The sequence below is a fragment of the Quercus lobata genome, chromosome 10 (genome assembly GCF_001633185.2).
Source record: "Quercus lobata isolate SW786 chromosome 10, ValleyOak3.0 Primary Assembly, whole genome shotgun sequence".
NCBI lineage: Eukaryota > Viridiplantae > Streptophyta > Magnoliopsida > Fagales > Fagaceae > Quercus > Quercus lobata.
The window spans coordinates 58,497,375-58,516,935 of record NC_044913.1 but is presented as its reverse complement, the minus strand read 5'-3'; the positions used below and the strand labels follow the sequence as shown (position 1 = coordinate 58,516,935).

At 32.4% G+C, this 19,561-nt stretch overlaps 1 long non-coding RNA gene across 1 annotated transcript; it reads left to right on the top strand.

The window, feature by feature from the left end:
• The first annotated feature begins 195 nt into the window (after window positions 1-195).
• On the top strand, window positions 196-10,667 carry LOC115965800. The gene is made up of 23 exons (XR_004086157.1): window positions 196-905; window positions 1,002-1,124; window positions 1,504-1,836; window positions 1,966-2,190; window positions 2,672-2,717; window positions 3,277-3,338; window positions 3,647-4,051; window positions 4,183-4,429; window positions 4,598-4,672; window positions 5,393-5,573; window positions 5,746-5,789; window positions 6,220-6,336; window positions 6,436-6,588; window positions 6,693-6,804; window positions 6,900-6,987; window positions 7,127-7,608; window positions 7,706-7,774; window positions 8,365-8,457; window positions 8,578-8,654; window positions 8,756-8,852; window positions 9,214-9,339; window positions 9,926-10,220; window positions 10,564-10,667. It is a non-coding gene; the product is annotated as an uncharacterized LOC115965800 (long non-coding RNA).
• Window positions 10,668-19,561: the final 8,894 nt, after the last annotated feature.

Below are 19,561 nucleotides of genomic sequence, written 5' to 3'. Positions count from 1 at the left end.
TTATTGAAAAATAATTCGAGTCTTATGTCTTTGAGGATATTGAATTGTGATGATTTGGTATCCCTATCACCACATGGGGATGTATGGGGCTTCTACACTTCTCTTCGGTCACTGCAAATATTAAACTGTAAGAAATTGAGTTATTTGCCGGATGGACTGCACACTCTTCGTTCCCTTGAGAATTTCGAGGTAAGATATTGTCCTAATCTGAGGTCCTTTCCAAGTATAAAAGGTGTGGCGTTACTTCTTCGAAGACTAACAATATCGTGTAGTATTGAAGTTCTACCAACTGGGCTAGAATCATGTATATCTCTATCGTCATTGGAGATAAGTGAGTGTCCAAATCTGATATCAATTCCAAATCTACAGGATTTGCATTCACTTTCCTCTTTAACAATTACATCTTGTAAAAGATTGATGGGTTTGCCAGATGGGTTAGACTGCCTCACTCGCTTGAAGGATTTGACTATTGGTGAGTTTTGTGAGGAGTTGGATGCTTTCCCTAGTCTCAGTTCCATCCAACACGCATCCCTTGAAACACTAACATTGTATGGATGGGCTAAACTCAACTCTCTCCCAGAAGATATTCAACGATTTACTGCCCTAACACAACTCTGGATATGTAATTTTGAACAGATGGAAGCTTTGCCTGAGTGGTTGGGCTACCTTTCTTCTCTTCAAAACTTGTATCTTTGGTATTGCATGAACCTGATGTATCTGCCGACAGCGGGAGCCATGCAACACCTCACCCATTTAGATATTGATGATTGCCCCAAATTAAAGGAAAGATGTGTGAAGGGAAGCGGAGCAGAGTGGCTCAAAATTGCCCATATTCCAAATATCTCTATCGACTGAAAACGGATTAAAGGGTAGTTGTGCATATTGGTCCAAGACAGATCAGAGTGGTAAGTTTTCTCATATTGAATTAATCAAACAGAAAATTATCAAAGATTACGCATAGATTTTTTCTTTAATTTGATTTATTCCTTATTCTCTCACAGGGAAAAAAAGAAAGAAAAAGGAAAGTTCTCTTCAAGAGCTGCAAATGATCAAAATTCAAGGGCTGCTCACCAAATTAGAGAAGTTGAAGATGTATTTGGTCAAAGTAATACAAAAACAATGCGGTAAGTCCATCTCCTATTCTTCCACTTCTCTTTTATATACTCTATTTCACAAATTTAGGTTATTTGATGGTTGTTATCCAATTGGGGGCTAAATTCAGGTGTTATTTCTTTTCCAACATAACAAAATGCTAGCGTAATTCTTTGTTTATAATTCTTAAATTCAAAAATTATTTGTTTCTAATACTTAAAATAAAAAAAATAAAAAATGAGTTTGTAAATTTTGGTAGCGTTGCATCTATTTTGTGTTCGTTTTCTGATATATGTAGTGTATATTGTTCATGGCAATGCATCCTTAGACTATATTTCAAAACATATAAGCCACTAGTGCTACTTAGCATTTCTTTGATGTAAGTGTTAATGGTAGCTTATGATTTGGCAGAGGATTCTTTGCCATTCTAGCCTCAGTTTTCAATCAGCCAAACTTTAACACCTAAGCACATTCTTAGTTGGAGGAGTCATATTTTGAGAATCTTTATGCTGCAGATATGAGGCGTCAATGGTAGCTTTTGATTTGGCACAGGGTTAACTTTTTCTCTTTTCAAGATCTGAATTTTGGGTACAAGAATTCTGCTTTCAGGGAACAGAGGAAGTGGACCAATCCCTTACTAAAGAGATGCTCACTTTACGGCAAAAGCTGAATATTTCTTGTTGGTTGCTGTCAGAATGGTTGACGGTTGTTGAATTACTATCTGAGTGAAGTTCATCAAAATTAGTGAGTTCCCCCAAAATCTCATCTTCTTTTCCTCTGATATCACCTTTTTAATAAAATCTACCCCTCTTGTTTCTTTAATTCATCTACTGTTTACTGAATTTGTTTATATATTGACTGTAAAATTGGCAGAGTGGTTGGGAAACCTTTTCTCTCTTCAACATTTGGTACTTATTTGGATGCAAGTGGATGCCATGTATTGGCTCACCAATTTGCAACACCCATTCATTCATAACTGCCTCAAGTTAAATGATAGAAGTGCTGAGAGTATCAGCCAATTCTGGTCCAATGACAGGGAATGGATTAAAGAGGAAGCTGTTTGAAGTTAACACATATATTATTACAACAATGTGTGTGGTCAGTTATCTTAAACTTAATCCTCTTTTCTTCTCTGATACTCTGCTTTAAATCAACTAATTACATTCACAATTTCCCTAATGTCTTCCTTTCTTTATTTGCTTTCCTCTGATCTTTTTTAATCTATTTCTTATTTATTAATTAAATATATTGCCTTGATGTGCAGGCCAAATTCTATTATATTCAGTTGGAAGAACAATTAATTAATTTATGATTGAACAAAGGTGATGAATGTGCTCCCATACAATGCCTCACTGCATTATTACATCATCAAGAGGAAGTTTATGTGATATCAGGAAATGTTGGTGGTAAGTCCATCCAAAATTGACTTTCTACTCTCTCCTCTCTAATACTAGAAATGTTTTTTTTCATATTAGAATAAAATAGAAAAATTTTATTCATAATTTTTTTTTCTTTTGCTTCCATAAAATATTTACTTTCTTCAAGTTTTTCACATAATTTGGGCATTATTTTTCTGTAGGAAGACGTGGTAGTATTTCAACCTAGGTCCTCTAATGCATGAACAGGTTTGGGTACTTCAACTGCCTAATTCTCTTTCTTGTGAAGGTTTTGTTGTTTTCTTTTTTCTTGCCCTTCCCCCAACATAATATAATGAATGAAAATGGATTATCTATTATGATAGTGCTTGCGTAAGTGTCATTGAGAAAGTTTTAATTCCCCCAAAATTATTGTTATTTTTCCAATATTATATTTTCTTGAGCTTTAGCCAATCATTAGATTTTTTTATATACTTTTAACAACTTGATCAATAATTGCTCTCTTTTCTGAAAAAGTTAGAATGCGCTGAGCATAATAAACATAATGCAAGAATTTTGAAATACAATTAAGGATCGCTAATTACCAAGCGCCTATGTCATGTTCAAAAATGAAAAATAGACACTTTACAGCAATACTAGTCATAATGTGCTCTTCTTGATGAAAGTGAAGGCAGCGAAAAGATGGAATATAATATTTCCTGCTGAACTAAGTCAGGGCAGTAAGGATAGGAACAATTCATGTTCTTCCTTTTCTCTTTTAGATTTCTCATTTTTCTGTCCCAGCATGTACTCACTTTCACATATTTAGGTTATTTGATGGTTGTTATCCAATTGGGGGCTGAAATGTATTTATCTGACACACAAGTTCAGGTATTTAAATTTCTACTTTTGTCCAAGGCATTATTTCTTTACCGACATGTCAAAATGCAAGCGTGATTCTTTGTTTATAATACTTAAATTCAAAAATTATTTGTTTCTAATACTTCAAATTCAAAAATTTTAAAAAGTGAGTTTGTAAATCTTGGTAGCATTGTATCTATATTGTGTGCATCTAGTTTGTAAATCTTGTTCATGGCAATGCATCCTTCCTTAGACAATATTTCAAAATATTTAAGCCACTAGTAGTACATAGTATTTCTTTGATATAAGAGCCAACCGTAGCTTCTGATTTGGCACAGGATTCTTCACCATTCTAAAGCCCTGTTCAATCAGCCAAACTTTGACACCTAGGTGCATTCTTAGTTTGAGGCGTCATATTTTTGAGCTGTGCAGATGAGCTCTCAATGGAAGCTTCTGATTTGGTGCATGATTAAATTTTTTCTCTCTCTTCAAGAGCTGAATTTTGGGTACAAGAATGCTACTTTTTGGTAGCAAAGGAAGAGATCTAATCCCTTACTAAAGAGATGCTCTCCGGTGTTATTCAGAGTGGTCGATAATTTGCCAGAAGTTATTACCATGTTATGCTCACTTTACAGTAAAAGCTGGATATTTTTTATTGGTTGCTGCCAGAATGGTTAATGAGTGCTCCCAGTCTAATGGAGTGTTGATTTGAGCGTTATCTGGTTGAAGTTCATCAAAAATTGGTGAGTTCCCCCAAATCTCATTTTCGTTTCCTCTGATTTCACCCTTCTAACAACATCTATCCTTTGGTGGTTCTTTATTTCAACTATTATTTAGTAAATTTGTTGATATTATGGAATGTAAAATTTGCCAGAGTGGTTGGGCAACCTTTTCTCTCTTCAACACTTTGTACTTATTTGGACGCAAGAACCTTTTTTATCTGGCCTAAAGTGGATGCCATGTAACAGCTCACCAAATTGCAACACCTATTCATTCATAACTGCCTCAAGATAAATGATAGAAGTGCTGAGAGTTATTGACCAATTCTGGTCCAATGACGAGGAATGAATTAAAGAGGAAGCTGTTTGAAGTTCACACATATATTATCACAACAATGTGTGGTCAGTTATCTCAAACTTAATCCTCTTCTCTTCTCTGATACTCTACTTCAAATCAACTAATTACATTCATAATTTCCCTAATGTCTTCCTTTCTTTGTTTGCTTTCCTCTGATCTTATTTTTAATCTATTTCTTATTATATGAATTAAATCATTGCCTTGATTTGCAGTCCAAACTATATTATATTCAGTTGGAAGAACATTTAATTAATTTTATGGAGTTTAATAGAAGTTCGTCAAAGTTGGTAAGTTTTTCACATATCTTCTTGTTTATGAAGTATTAATTCATTCCAAATAATATACCATTCATTCCAAAGATCTCTTCTTCGCTATCATTTTTTCTACAACATTCTCTAACTTTTTATTTAGAAAAAGATGAAGAAAAAATTTTCCCAGTATTCTTATGAAATTATTTTGGCATTAGTGTTGGTTGTATTCTATTAGTCAACTAGGCCAAGAACACATGAAATCTCATTTTGTTCATATCCCAACAATTGAGACCACCATTTTGTAATAATAAAATTTAGACTTGAAGGTAACTAAACTTAGTAAATCAACTCCAACCTCATTTTTTTTCTTAGCACTTTTTCTAATTCCCAAACTCGAACTCACGACTTATCATTTTGGAGAAAGGCACTTGCCATCCCACCAAGACTCGACCTCTTAGCATTTGAGATTTCAATATCATATAAAAGTTCCTTATTCATGATGGGTTCAGATTTTGAGGAGCTTGAAGCTTTATACTATTCCATATGTTAATTACAATAAACTAGACTAGTGATTTAGCTCAATAAAATAAATGCCAAATTATTGGATATTAAGCTCTAGCCACATACATTAATAACAATAAACTAAGGAATCTTTTGTGCTTGGTTCATGTCCTATCGCAATGTTTTCATATGAGAAGGTTATTCAGAAAAATCATCATATATTATAATTGTTTTTTCTATTGCTGATGGCCCTAGGGGAAGATTCTATTAAGGAGCAGCATATAAGAATTATGTGATTGCACAAAGCTGATGCATGTGCACCCATGCAACGCCTCACCACATTATTACATCATCAAGAGGAAGGATGCAGTAAATGTAATGCCTCAGGTTTTCTAGTAGCATCTTGAAATTTATGTGATATCAGGAAAGGCTAGTGGTAAGTCCATCCAAAACTGACTTTCTACTCTCTCTCTTCTCTAATACTAGTATTTTTTTTTTCATAGTAGAATAAAATAGTGGATTTTTATGCATAAATTATTTGCTATTTCTTACATAACATTTTACTTTCTTCAAGTCTTTCACATAATTTGGGCATAATGTATCTGTAGGAAGATGTGGTACTTTCAACTTAGGTCCTCTATTGTGCAAACAGGTTTGGATACTTCAGCCGTCTAATTTTCTTTATTGCGAAGGTTTTGTTATTTTCTTTTTTCTTGCCCTTCCCCCAACATAATAGAAAGCATAAAAATGGGTTTTTATTTTATTTTTAAATTATTATAATAATGCTTGCATAAGTGTCATCAAGAAAGTTTTAATTCCCACAAAATTATTTTTATTTTCCCAATATTATATGTTCATGAGCTTTAGCCAATCATTAGGTTTTCTAATATACTTTTTAATAACTTGATCAATAATTGCCCTCTTTTCTGAAAAAGTTAGAATGCATTGAGCATAATAAACATAATGCTAGAATTTTGAAATACAATTAAGGATCAGTAATTACCAAGCACCTATGTCATATTCAAAAATGAAAAATGACTCTTTACATCAATACTTTCCATAATGTGCTCTTCTTGATGAAGGCAAAGGCAGGAAAAAGATGGAATATGAGATTTCCTGCTGAACTTGGTCAGGGCAGTAAGGCTAGGAACCATTCATTTTCTTCCCCTACTTATTATAAATTCCTTCAAAAGTTTATGGTGAGTAAATGTCATTTCATCCTTTTTATATTGATAATGATACCTATTTATATCATCAATTGGAGTCACTAAATGTTAATGATGTTGGAACCTTTCTAGAGTGGTGGGTGATGTAGAACAGAGCTCATTAGAATTCAGTGTGCGGGAAATTCAAGAAGTAGAAAAGTACTATTAGAAATTTGGTGACATGAAGGGAAATAGTGTTGGGAGTAAAACTCATAGCCTTTGGCCACGATTGAACATGCTTTTTGGGTAAATTCTTTCATAAAGCCCTTTGAATTTATGAATTCAAGGAACCCTATGTGGATTTGAGGTTCTCATGCAGGAGCTAACGTGTTTAATTTCTTTTTATTTAGAAAGTAACGTGTTTGTTTTCTTGTAACTTCTGCAACAATAGTGGGGCAGCTTCAAATCTTTTCAAGAAATGAAACCCAAGAACAAGAATGCACTACCTTCCAATAAAGAAAGGTGTGATCCCTCTCAATTGAAACCTAAGTGGAAGATTTGGCACAGTGGTTGAGGATTTATTTTAAATTATAATCTTGCAAAGTTTTATATTACAGACAAAAGATTGGTCATAATCCAGAAATCACAAAAGGCGGACTTACAAATTGATTCCAGTACTTTTTATTCCTAAACTCACTAAGAATTGTGAGTTCTCTTCTTCTCTTCTATTGTCTCTCTTCCAAAAAATTTTATTATTAATATATTTTTTTTCCTATTCTCAACTTTGTATACTACTCACTAAAATTGTTAATCTTTTCAAATTCATTGTTTGTTTATATTTTAGTGGAAAATTGACTGCAATAGGGAGTGTTGATGACCTTGTTCGTGTTATATTGAATTTTTCAGAATCATGTACACATTTCTTAATTTGCTCTTTTCCATGTTTTTCATTTTGAAACTTTTTTCTTTTCCATTTCTAACGACATACATGGATTTATTCTTGGATTACAGATTGTGAAATCTAAGTTTTCCCTATTACTTAAGATTCTCATATCCGGTCAATGGAAAACAAACCTTCCCAATTCCTTGTTAGATTCTCTTCAGAGTTTCAAAAGTAAATGCCCTTAATACTAACCCTGCATTGGGGTGTTATCTGAGTTTGGTTGAATAATCTAGATCTATATAAGACAGAAAAATTAGTTGATGTATTCTTAGTGGAGCATTTTAATTTTTGTAAAGGATGTCCGACATTTCAGGCTACACTCAAATCAAACATTATGTGTGCCTAAGCTCAAGTTGCTGCCTCATCTACTTCAACAATCGCAAGTAAGATATTTTGAAATAAAAAAGAGTAAACAAGAGTGGATGACTTTCCACTATAGTTGCAGAACCTTTATTTAGTTGATGAGATGTCTATAAACAGTTGCAAGAAGTTGAGATATCTACCAGCATGGGTGTGGTGCCTCACTAAATAACAGATGATGCCATGCTGGTAATCCTTCATTTCCCAAATAGAGGTTATGTACCTCAGCATAGATTGATCAAGATTGCCCATGTTCCAATTATCTAGACAAACTTTTGACTCCTATGCTAAGCTTAAAGAATCTAAAATCGGTATTTTTGCTCAAATGTCCTTAGGTTTAATATATTACTTTGAATGGACTAGCTTATGCACATAATTTTTAATTTCCATAATTTTTGTTCAAAATTGTGTGCTCATATAGAGTAGCACATTTTTCTGCATAGCATTCTTAGATCTTCAAATTTTCCATCCAACAACAAAAATCAAGTATATTTGTTTGAACAATCAATTCTAAACTTCTTGAGATTATTTGTGTGTGTATTCTGGTCTACCAACAATGCATTGATTAGGGCTCTTTAGTTACTATTACGTTGTCTTCACTGTTAAGCTTTCACTAACCAATTTTGGATTAGATAGGTCTCTATCATTATTCATATTTCAAGCTTCTCTAAAGTTAATTAATGTTATGAATTCATCTGAAGTTAGTTTTAAACATGTGAAATACTCAGAGACAAATTATTTATTCTATTTTAAATAGATTTGTAGGGTTTGCTGTACAGTGTGCACTATAAGGAAGTATAACTTGAGATTCAAATCAAATTAAACGAGAAGGTAAACATCTTTTTTCTTTTGAGATCAAATTATAATGTTGGGTAAGCTGTTTTACTCATCATTGGATTACTTCATAATTGCAGTTACATTTATTCTCTAGCTAAGCTAATTTTATTTTCTTAAGTTTTTTTTTTTTTTTCCTAAAAGACTTCTGGTTTTAGGTTAGCTGGAACCATGACTTGAATGTACCTGCAAATGTCAATTGGGTATATTAGGTATCACTTCGACAATGAATCAAGTAAGGCCTAGGCTTTTCCAGCATTTACACTTTTCACCAAGTTTGCTTCTATCTCCTATATATATAATCAGAATAACTCCTTTTTCTCCTCGAATATACAGGATTCCTGACAATTTGTCTGCTGTTCAAATCCTATGTTTTGGTTTCCTAACTTAAAGTCTCTGTTGCAGTGACTTCAGCAGTTTTCTAGATTATGAGGTACACATCAAGGATTACCCTTACATACTGATTATGATCATATATATATATATATATATATATCTTGTTTTGAATGTTCAAATTTTAGTACTAATCAATGGCATAAACTATGATATCCGGTCCTCAGACGTCTACAAGAAATTGAAGAACCCAATTAAGAAGAGAAACTTGAAACTCAGATTTGATGCATTTTTTTTTGTCTGAGATCAAGTTATGCACTAAGATATACATCTAGTGCCTTGCCATCTTGCAAACTTGATTGATAGTTAAAATCATTTCACAGATAATCCCTGCTACAAATCTCTGTAGAGAGCATATAATAGTAAGCTTCAATTAATGTATTTCCAAATTTCTGTTTCAGTCTTCTCTTATTGTCAGTCTTGTTGTCTTAACTACGAGGCCAACCTGTTTGGGTGCTCCACTTCATATCCCTGTATGGAGGGTAACAGCCTACAGATTGCAGACAAGGCAATGGACAAAAGTCTCTGTAAGCCGAATTTTGTTTGTAATTATTCATTTAATACAATATGGCTTAAAATTTAATTTTACTCAGAAATAAGACTGAAAAGTTCTATCAATGTTCTACCAAAAAAAAAAAAAAACTTCTATCAATGAAATCTTCTATAACTAAAAATCTAAAATATCGTAGCTGTGCTTTTTATCCAATTTGAATTGTATTTCCTACACTAAAAGCCCCATTGTCAATGATAAGTTGAAACAAGATACAACACAGTTTTCTTGCCATAGAATTATGATTATTTTGTGAGAATTTGCAAACTGATTTGAAAAAATTTAGGGAGGCATCACAAATTTAGGGAAAAAGTTAGAACATACAGGTATGAATGCTTAATCAATGGTTACATAAGTTAATTTTGCAGTCTACCCAAAAAAGAACCAGGGATAGTAGCTAATTGCTAATCAAGGTTGAACAAATTTGTGCCTAGTCAATACTTCCAGCTTTAAGCTTTATTATTACTCACTGTAATGCATTTTCTTGTGACGCATATAACCCACTGGAAAATGTAATTCTATTCTTTTTTTGACTGAATCACGTCGAATGTTTGTTTATGTAGGTCTGAAAAGTTGACAGTTCTTTACTTAAATGGGTAAATATGAAGTCTACTTCCAGAAGGGAATAGTTAAAAGCGCTGGATACTCACTCTTTAGTGCCATTCTAGTTTTTGATTCCCTGGGCTGGTATCTTGGAAAACATCAAAAGGTAATGCCAATTGCATTAGAATGTGAAGTGTGCTGTTCAGCGGAGACATCATTGCTGCCTGTATTTAAGACTCCAATCTTGATAATAGGTGACCTCATTTGCCGCAACAATAGAATGTCTTCTCTAAGAACTGACTTTATATACTGAAGGTATACCTTTTGTCATTTTTACTTACAGTCTTGTCATAGTTACTAATAAAAGAACTCCTAGTGAGTGTTATTTTAATGTCTTTTCTTTTGTCATTCAATTTAACATTGTCATTGTAGGATACAAAGAAATCTCTTTTGTGTGTTTTTGTGTACCTTGTGCTGCTATCTGTAAAATAATTTACTATATCTATAGAATAATTTAGCATGATTCCTCACCATTTTCACAATTAGGTGTTTTTATAAGGTCTAAACGGGTTGTTGAACATTCCCTTTATATTCTTGAGTTTCCTTACAAACTATAGTTTTTCAGTCTTTTGTTTAATACTTATGCTGCCATATGTAGGCATTGAAATTTATTTTCGACCTACAGCCAAAGCAAGGGAGATATGGCAAGCTACTATGATCCATATTGCCCAAGAAGGTGGCTGCTTTGTTCTATCTTCAAACCAATTCTGCAAAAAGGGGAGACTATCCGTTGTCAACAGAAACGTATGTCTATACAATAAGAAGTATTGCACGTAGTGTTATTTTCTTGTCATCCAGTTGTGACCATTCTAGCTGAACCTAATTTCCAAGGGAGTCTCTCATCTGAAACAATCTTTTCCTCTCTTAATGTTCCAGAACTTGGAGGGTGTTTGAGCAAAGCTAGATTTTAGTGGAAATAGGCATCAAGTGGGACCAAACTCAGTCAATCTGACTCTGAATATACCCAATCCAATTTCTTTTTACAACTTCTGTGAAAGTGGAAGTTCTTGATGAGCTACAATTATGACTTATCTGTGTAAAAAGTTATTAAATAAATTTCTTCTAGCTGTCCTCTTGCCAAATAGCTAATCTAGGCTTTTTACATATCTTTTGTAATGTTTAGAGGTGTATAGAGGTTAGATAGTGTCCATGATTCGTCCAACACATTTTGAAGATTTCAAATATTTGCATAGATTTTCCTGTACAGTTCATGAATATGTTAGTCCTGGCATATTTGCAATTGCCGTGATGAACTTTCATATGTATACTAAATTATGTATCTTTTCCCCTTAGGTTTCTTTCAAAAATATTAGGTATCTGAAAGGGTAATTATGAATGCCAGGCTACAAATTTGCGAAAAAAATGTGTCTCTATTGTTGTAGTTAAGTCAAAGATATTGGTTCTTCCAGGTCCCTAGGTATTGTGGTGCTCTTACTTTCTTCCAGTATAATAACAATGCTCATTATTAAAACCTAGGCCTTTTCATCCAAAAGTGATAAAAGAATAATTCAAAGAAGTGAAATGTAGATGCGCATCAAGGTGGCCAAAAGAAAAATAAAAATTACTGCAAGAACATAATTCACCTAAGCATACTTGTCTATATTACTGTCATACAAGAAGTTTTTGTATGAGAGAAACTTCGCTTAATTAATAGTAAAACTTCAAAGAATTATAAACACAACTTATTCCTAATAACAGACATCATTCTAATGCAAACTGAGCAGTGACTTACGCAACTTGAGCTGCCATGAGGGATGTGGCAAGCATTCATCAATTTTCATGTTACTAATTAGTTGATTAAATTATTATTAATATTTTCCAAAAGAAAATTTATTTATTTTAATATCTAGGTAGAGAGAGAGAGAGAGAGAGAGGGCTCATGGGTTAACCAAAACTCATATTGAGATATATATATATATATATATATATATATAAAATAGAATTTCATCTTATGAATTCTACTCTATATTGATTTATTTGTATTATTAAATTAGGATACCAATTAGTTCACGATATAGTCGGGGTTTGAGTCTTAGATTTCTTATTCGATAAGAAAATATTTACTAGTTGAGTTAATTGGAACATACAACTATGTTGATTTTTCATAGAACTAAAAAATAGTGACTTGTTTAAATTTATATACTTTTAATTTGAATCAATATTTTAAATTACATTTTGTTCTGGCTGTTCTAGTTGGAATATTGTGTTCTAATATATAAATTGATACACTAAACTCTTATTTCATCTCGGCCCAAATTCTGGCCTATATTGGCCATTTCAACGAAATTCTGGCATTTTGGGCGGAATATGCATTTAAGAATTGTAATTGTTTTTGTGGCTTTTTTACTTTTTAAAAAAAGAAAAACCCACTTTTCTGATTTTTTATAATCTTTTTTGGTAAGTTTAGTCATGTATGAGATTATTTTTTAATTTTAAAAACAATAATATGTATGAGATTTCATTAACTTTTAATATGTTTAATTATGTAAAAGAGTTTATGTACCTTAATTTGTTTTTTTTTAATATATCTTTTATGAAGTTGGCTAATTAGGATGACATTAATTATGAAATAATGAACTTTTTATGTATAATTATATTATAAAACAATATTCCACATTACTAGATTTTCTCTCAAAAAATGGAAAAAAAAGAAAAAGAAGAAAGAAGTCGCGTTTCACAGAGGATCTTTCATTTGCTGGGACAAATATATTGTTGTTATTATGTCATTATTGGAATTCCCAAATTTTCCATAATTCAATTTTTCTCTATTAGTAGTCAAAGAAACAATTATCACGTTGTATAGAACTTGGCACAAGATAAAAAGCAAAAGATAGGAATGAAATTGGGTTGGGTTGTAACTTGTACAACTCATTGCCTAGGCCAATTCTTTCTTCTCTTGTCGAAATTCTTAGTATGCCTTTTAGCTAGTTTGGTCCATGGTACATGCTTATGCCTTAGGTCCATGAAGCAAGGCGATTGCAGCCTCATTTTCATAAAGCTGGGCTCAATTGGTCCAAGTCTGGGCCGAATCACCTCTTGCTCATTTAGAATCAGGTTCCTCATACGGCTCACACTGTACACACCATATACCTGCAAATCATTTTCTCTTCTATTATATACTCTTCTATTATACTCTAACATTCTTTTTTCTCCTCTCTTTTTTTTTTCCTAGCATATTTTCACTTTCCTAGTTGACTTCAAAAAATTTAGGTTATTCGATGGTTGTTATCCAATTGGGGCCCTGGGGGGCAGAAATGTATTTATCTGCAAACAAGTTCAGGTATATAAATCTCTCTTTTTGCCCGGGACATTATTTTCTTTTCCAACATAACACAATCCAAGGGCAATTCTTTGCTTCTAATATTTAAATTCAACAGTTTTAATAAGAGTATTAATGCTTATTTCTTATGTATGGCGAAAACATAATAATACTCTTCTACGTGATTGTGATTCATATTAGAGTTGTGTTTCAACCAACAGTCAAGCTTGTTTCCTTTAAGAAAAAAACAAAAAACAAAACAAAAAACCAAAAACTATGGTTGACTTGATAGTTGCATTCGTGTTTGTTTGGAAATAGTTTATTTAACTGAAACTGAATTTTAGATAAAACTAAAAGGTAGCAAAAATAGTACAGTAGGATTCATGAATAATACCAAAAAGTGCAACGGGATCTATGAATAATAGCAAAAATAAATTGAATAGTAGCAAAAGTTGATTTTTTAAGCCAATGCTAAACGCACACGAAAAGTGCATAAGACCTATGAATAGTATAAAAAAGTGCAATGAGACCCATGAATAGTAACAAAAAAAGCTAAATAGTAGCAAAAGTTGGCTTTTTAAGTCAATGCCAAATGCACACGAAGTATCAATTTCTAATAGTACTAGCTGTAGACCCATGAGATGCGACAAAAATTTTGACATAATAATAATTATTATTATTATGTTAAGTGAAAAATGGGATATGTAGATGAGACTTATAAGTGTCAATCTCAAACCCAACTCAAAATAATGTGATTATTATCCAATGGAGAATAATTGATATAGTGTACTATATATTCTATAAGTTAGGCGGTCCATATTTTTTTATTTAAAAGTATTTTAAATTTTTTAAAATTGATTTCAAGGAAACATAATGTATTATACAACTTATAATACAGTAAGATGAGTATGCAAATAAAAAGCTGGAGAATGTATAATTTACCATTTTGGAGAGTTATTGAGCATTTTATAAAAGCTTTGTTTTCATTTTATAACATAAGAACTATTAAATGAAGTTTTCACAAATTTTTATTTTATTTTATAATCACTAAACTAAAATATAAGAATCAATTATTACAAAAATGTTTCTCCCCAAAATATGTTGTAGATCTTAGTCAATCAATAATAAAGCATAATTTTTGGTTGTTGGGGGGGGGGAGGCTAGGGGAATTTTATTTTATTTTTTTAAAAAGCAAACTAATTCATGGCACGACTGTTTGTACATGTCAATATTGCCATTAAATGAACATATAATCTATGCTTTTGTGTAAAAGCTATACAAATTATCTATGCTCAACTTGTTCTCTGAAGATTCATGTAGTAGCTTTGGAACTGCCTCTTGTTTGATCTCTTCATGGTCCTAAACCTTTCATTTCAAATTATCAATGACATTATGTAAGTTAATATATAGCAAGAAGACTATTAAGATCACTCACGCACGATGCAAGAAAAAAAAATCTTTTGATTTAAAATTTCATAAGTTCGCACGGTCATGTTTAGCAATAAAAATGTAATGCCAAAGTTTGTAAACTAAAAAAGAAAAGAACATTTCTTGTGAAAATATAAATAACAATTACGGACCACACAGACCAATGAGTTTTTCAAATCTCATAATAATAAATTTGGTCTATTGAGTTCCATTTTAGAATGAATACCAATAATATCTTAATAAGCATAGAGAAGAGTGAAGTGTTTTCCCTTAGTACTCAAGGTCACTCCATGATAGTGTAGATTTGAACACGTTGTTAGCAAGTTTAAGCATAGATTCCAGATATGATGCGGTTTCATGAGGAGGTAAAGAAGTCAACAAATCATCACATTGCATTAGAATTAAAGCATGATATAGAACTATAACAGATTAAAGGAAAACATAAATTAATACATTTTGAAAATTCATTTTAGGTCTAATGAGATTTACCTTTCATCAATATCACATTGGAGGTTAATCAACAACAAGGCATGAACTTTGCTAATGAGATGCTGAATCAGAGTCCGATTTAGCCACTCCCCTACTGGTTTCAGATAAAGTAGACCTGTTCAAACATATCTAATAAGGTAGGAGGCATCTAAAAGAACTAATCACTATGCATCACTCTACATATATATTGTGTCCAATCAGAAAATAAACAGAGAGGTCACTTTCAATTTACTCTAAACAAAAATTTACAACTTCTGGTAGACTTATTTTGCAACTAAAAAAAAAAAATGAACTCCTCAGATTAGTGAGACTGTCTCAATCTCCTTTGGGAATGACCAGATTTACAAAGTGAAACAAATCACTACATAACGATTCAATTACATGAGAACAAATCTATATGTTGAACTTTAAAATGAAATTTACCTTTTCTCCTCAGTTTTACATATATTTGTATGGCAATAACAACCAAATCTGCCTTCTGTTTATAGAACTCTACCAATCATTTTACAATCCAACAAAAAACTGTTATGAACAATTTTCTTTTTGGGGGGTAATCTACCAAAAACATTCCACAATTTCAAAGTTAAATATTGTCCCAAATAGGTAATATAAATTCCAATATATCTAATGCAACAAACAACGATTATCAGATGTATACACATATATATTAAGGAGGAATACGATAATCAACACACCATTGGTTAGATTATACAAAATATATCAGAAACAGTGTCTAGAATCCATGGTAACTACAACATCATATTAAGAAACCATGTATAAGGCAGGCAATGCAATATACAAAAAAATAATTCATGTCCAAGAAACCCAAATCGGAACAGAAACATACATATGGATCTACACCAAAAATGGGAACTTTGTACAGGAATTTAGCATCAAAAAGACAGTCTTCATGAAATTTATACAACAACAATAAAAGCTCACAAACAAAAACAGACAGATAGATTGTGCACCCTGTCAAAAATTAAGTATCCAATGGTGACAAAAATAGTCAATAGCTTCTCTTATATATTGAAAAATAGTAGTGTAATACTTATAGTTGACTAACTTACCACCAAAAAAAAAAGAAAAAAAAAAGAAGAAAAAAAGGTAACTACAGTTTACAAAAAAAAAGAAAAAGGCATGATGTAGCAATTGGGCCTTGGCTCAAGTGGTAGAGGGATGAGATATCAGGTATCATTTAGATAAAAATCTTGCTTAACAAACATATGATGAGATGAGATGACTGCTATTTTCCTTGCAGCATCAGATTGAGTTCCAATCAATTACCTAGAGTCGAAGCAAATACAAATTACAACATGCTTGAGATGTGAGAAATAAACTGGGAAATCTCTAAGATGGTTTGCTACCATATCTGGCACCCCTGCAATCATGCACGCACACACACACACATATTGATACAGACATCTGTTTATGAAGTATGTTCACATATGAAGTTTTTAAACTTATCCATAGCAGGTTGAAAGAAGCAATAAAAGACATGTCAGGAGACACATGACATTATCAGCTTACTGCATCAAGAGAAACTACAAATACCCTGCACTCCAAGGTCCAACAACACATGAAATGCCACCATAAATTGGAAACTTTCTGTAGATCCAGCATCAAGGTAAAGAATAGCATCTTAAATCTGCTCTGATATCTAAAGACAAAGGTGAATAAAGAATTTTAGAATAGATCAACTAAATGTTGGATAGAGATAATCACATGTCAAGTCAATGCCATCACTAAATTTGAAGCAACTGCATTATCTAACTCTACTCAAGGCATCTCAAAAGCAAATAAAAAGCAGAAACTTCAAGTAGAAAGGCATTCAAATAAAGGCATGTTAAGAAAACGAAAACTACTTTTCAGCTAGACAAAAGCTATGTCAATGATCAGCTAACTCTCATTACACTTGTGCTTATGGCATTAGTAATGTGCCCATTAGGATATCAAATTAGGCGATATATAGAGAGGGATGAAGGCATCATATGGACACTAAACACGGCAACATCACAAACCTCTTACATATGTGGGTTAGATTTAAATATGACTGTAAATTTCAAGTGTGATCAGGAAACTCAATGGTGGAAGAGTGTTCTTTATAAAATTATTGATTAAAATATTTTTCAAAAATATTTTATATAGACAATTCAAAGAAAATCTTTTAAGAGGCTGAGACCAAGAACTTAATTTCTATAGAATATGTACTGGGTTCAAGGATTGCAAATGGATTTTGCATATTGGGTATCTCTAAGACATGGAATATGTATTGTAGAGTGTAGATGCTTGTAAGTCATTGAGCATGCTCTGTCCTTAGTGTACCATGTGTACTACAATTGATCTGTAATGTAAATGAAGCTTGAGTTAATGCTAATGAATATCTATATACTCAACAAAAGGGGGAAAAGCCTTAGCTTTTCTACAATAAAAAGTACATCAAACATTAACAAAAACAAAAAACCACGTGCTAAATTTGGCCATTACCAAATCATTAATATACTTTAGGAAGAAGTATACATGTCCACTTATTAAACTTGGGCATTGTACAAAATCAAAATCTAGAAAAAGAACAAAACACTCTCAGTCAGGTATTTTATCAAACAGTTTTCGTGCATGTGAAAGTGGGTGATTGGCAGAGATAGACACTACACAAACAAACTAAAGCTTCAGAGGATGCAAACCAATCAAACCCTGAATTAGCAGGAGAGATACATTGTATTTTTGTATTTTGTGGATTCATTTGTAACTGGGTTATAAGGGTTCAAGAGCTAAAACGGAAGTTGCTGAAGAAGAAGTTTTGGTCGAGCGAGTCGGAGTTGCACGTGTCAGGCATTTGAATTTTGGTTGAGAGACAACTTCGGCGGACTTTCATAGGAGTCTTGGTCGAGAGGAAAATCAGTTATCATTTCCATCACTGCAATTGAGTGTTGATTGGACTTTTGGGAATCAGTGGAGCACACCCATATTCACCCATGAGGCTTGAAGGTGTAATCAGCGCATGGTTGCGAAAACAAGATTGCTCCACATTTTAGTGGATTGTTTCTAGCAATGGTACCACAGAGTCTTTGAATTTATGTGGGTTGCTAATTGTTTATGTTTTACATGTTTATCCATGCTAATTTTGATGTACATGTACTTTATAATTGGTTAATCACTTAAATTCAGTGTTAATTGTTGGATTAGCTTAAAAGTGATTTAAGCTGTAATTTTTAAATTTGAGATCTAAATCATTACTGAGGTTGGATAAGGTAAAATTTTCTCATAATATTACCAAAAAAGAAATTAAAAGAAAATTTGATTGAGAAAAGGTTGATGATGTGGCCAATGAGATAACACAACAAGGGTCTTGCAAAATTAAATGCAAGGCTTCTATTATTATAAGACAAAGATTTCCTGCACACAAGGCGCAGCAGTTGCTGCATACAGGGATATATGATTCTGTATTTGGATACTGCTTATTTTGCTGAAACTGAAAAATTATTGTTGAAAATACTGTAAATAAAAGTAAAAGTTAGTTGAAACAGTATAATTGGCTCATAAATAGTGCTAAAAAGTACAGTGGAACCCATAAATAATAGTAAAAATAAACTAAATGGTGAAATAATTTTCATTTTTTATCTTTACCCAAACACTCACTTTATATACTACAGATAAATGATGACTCTATATAAAACTCTTAATTTAATAGGGGAAAAACGTCATTGGCACATGATAAAAAGCAAAGATTGGAATGAAATTGGGCTGGGTTGTAACTTGTACAGCTCATTGTCCAGTCCAATTCTTTCTTCTCTTGTCGAAACTCTTTGTCTGGCCTTTTAGCTATAGTTTGGTCCATGCTACTGGCTACATGCTTCTTACCTTATAGTTCCATGAGGTGAGGCGATTGTAGCCTCATTTGCATAAAGCTGGGCTCAATTGGTCCAAGTCTTGGCCGAATGACCCCTTGTTCATTTAGACTCAGGCTCCTCATATGGAACACACCGCACACACTATACAACTAGTAATAGACCAACACAATTATTATTATTATTATTATTTTTTAAACCAGCTTAATTTTATTTCACTCTTTGTTGCTCAATCAAGCCAAGAGTCTTATAACTCAGCTAACATTTTTTTAAAAAATTTTTTAATAGAGACATTCAGAGTTTAAACCCTCATAATTTTCTTTCTTTATATTTATCACTTTGTAAATTGAATTATATAATTCTATTTTAATGGTAAAAAGTAAAATACTTATGCTGCGTTTGTTTCGACTGAAAACGATTTCAGGAAATCCTTTTACACCACGCTTCGTGTTTGGTACGTATTGAAAATTGGGTCAACTGAAATTGATTTTCTGAGTTGACTGTAAAATAAAGCCTTTCTAGTGTAAAACCATTTCAGGTCTTATTTTACCTTCAAATGAATTACACCCCAG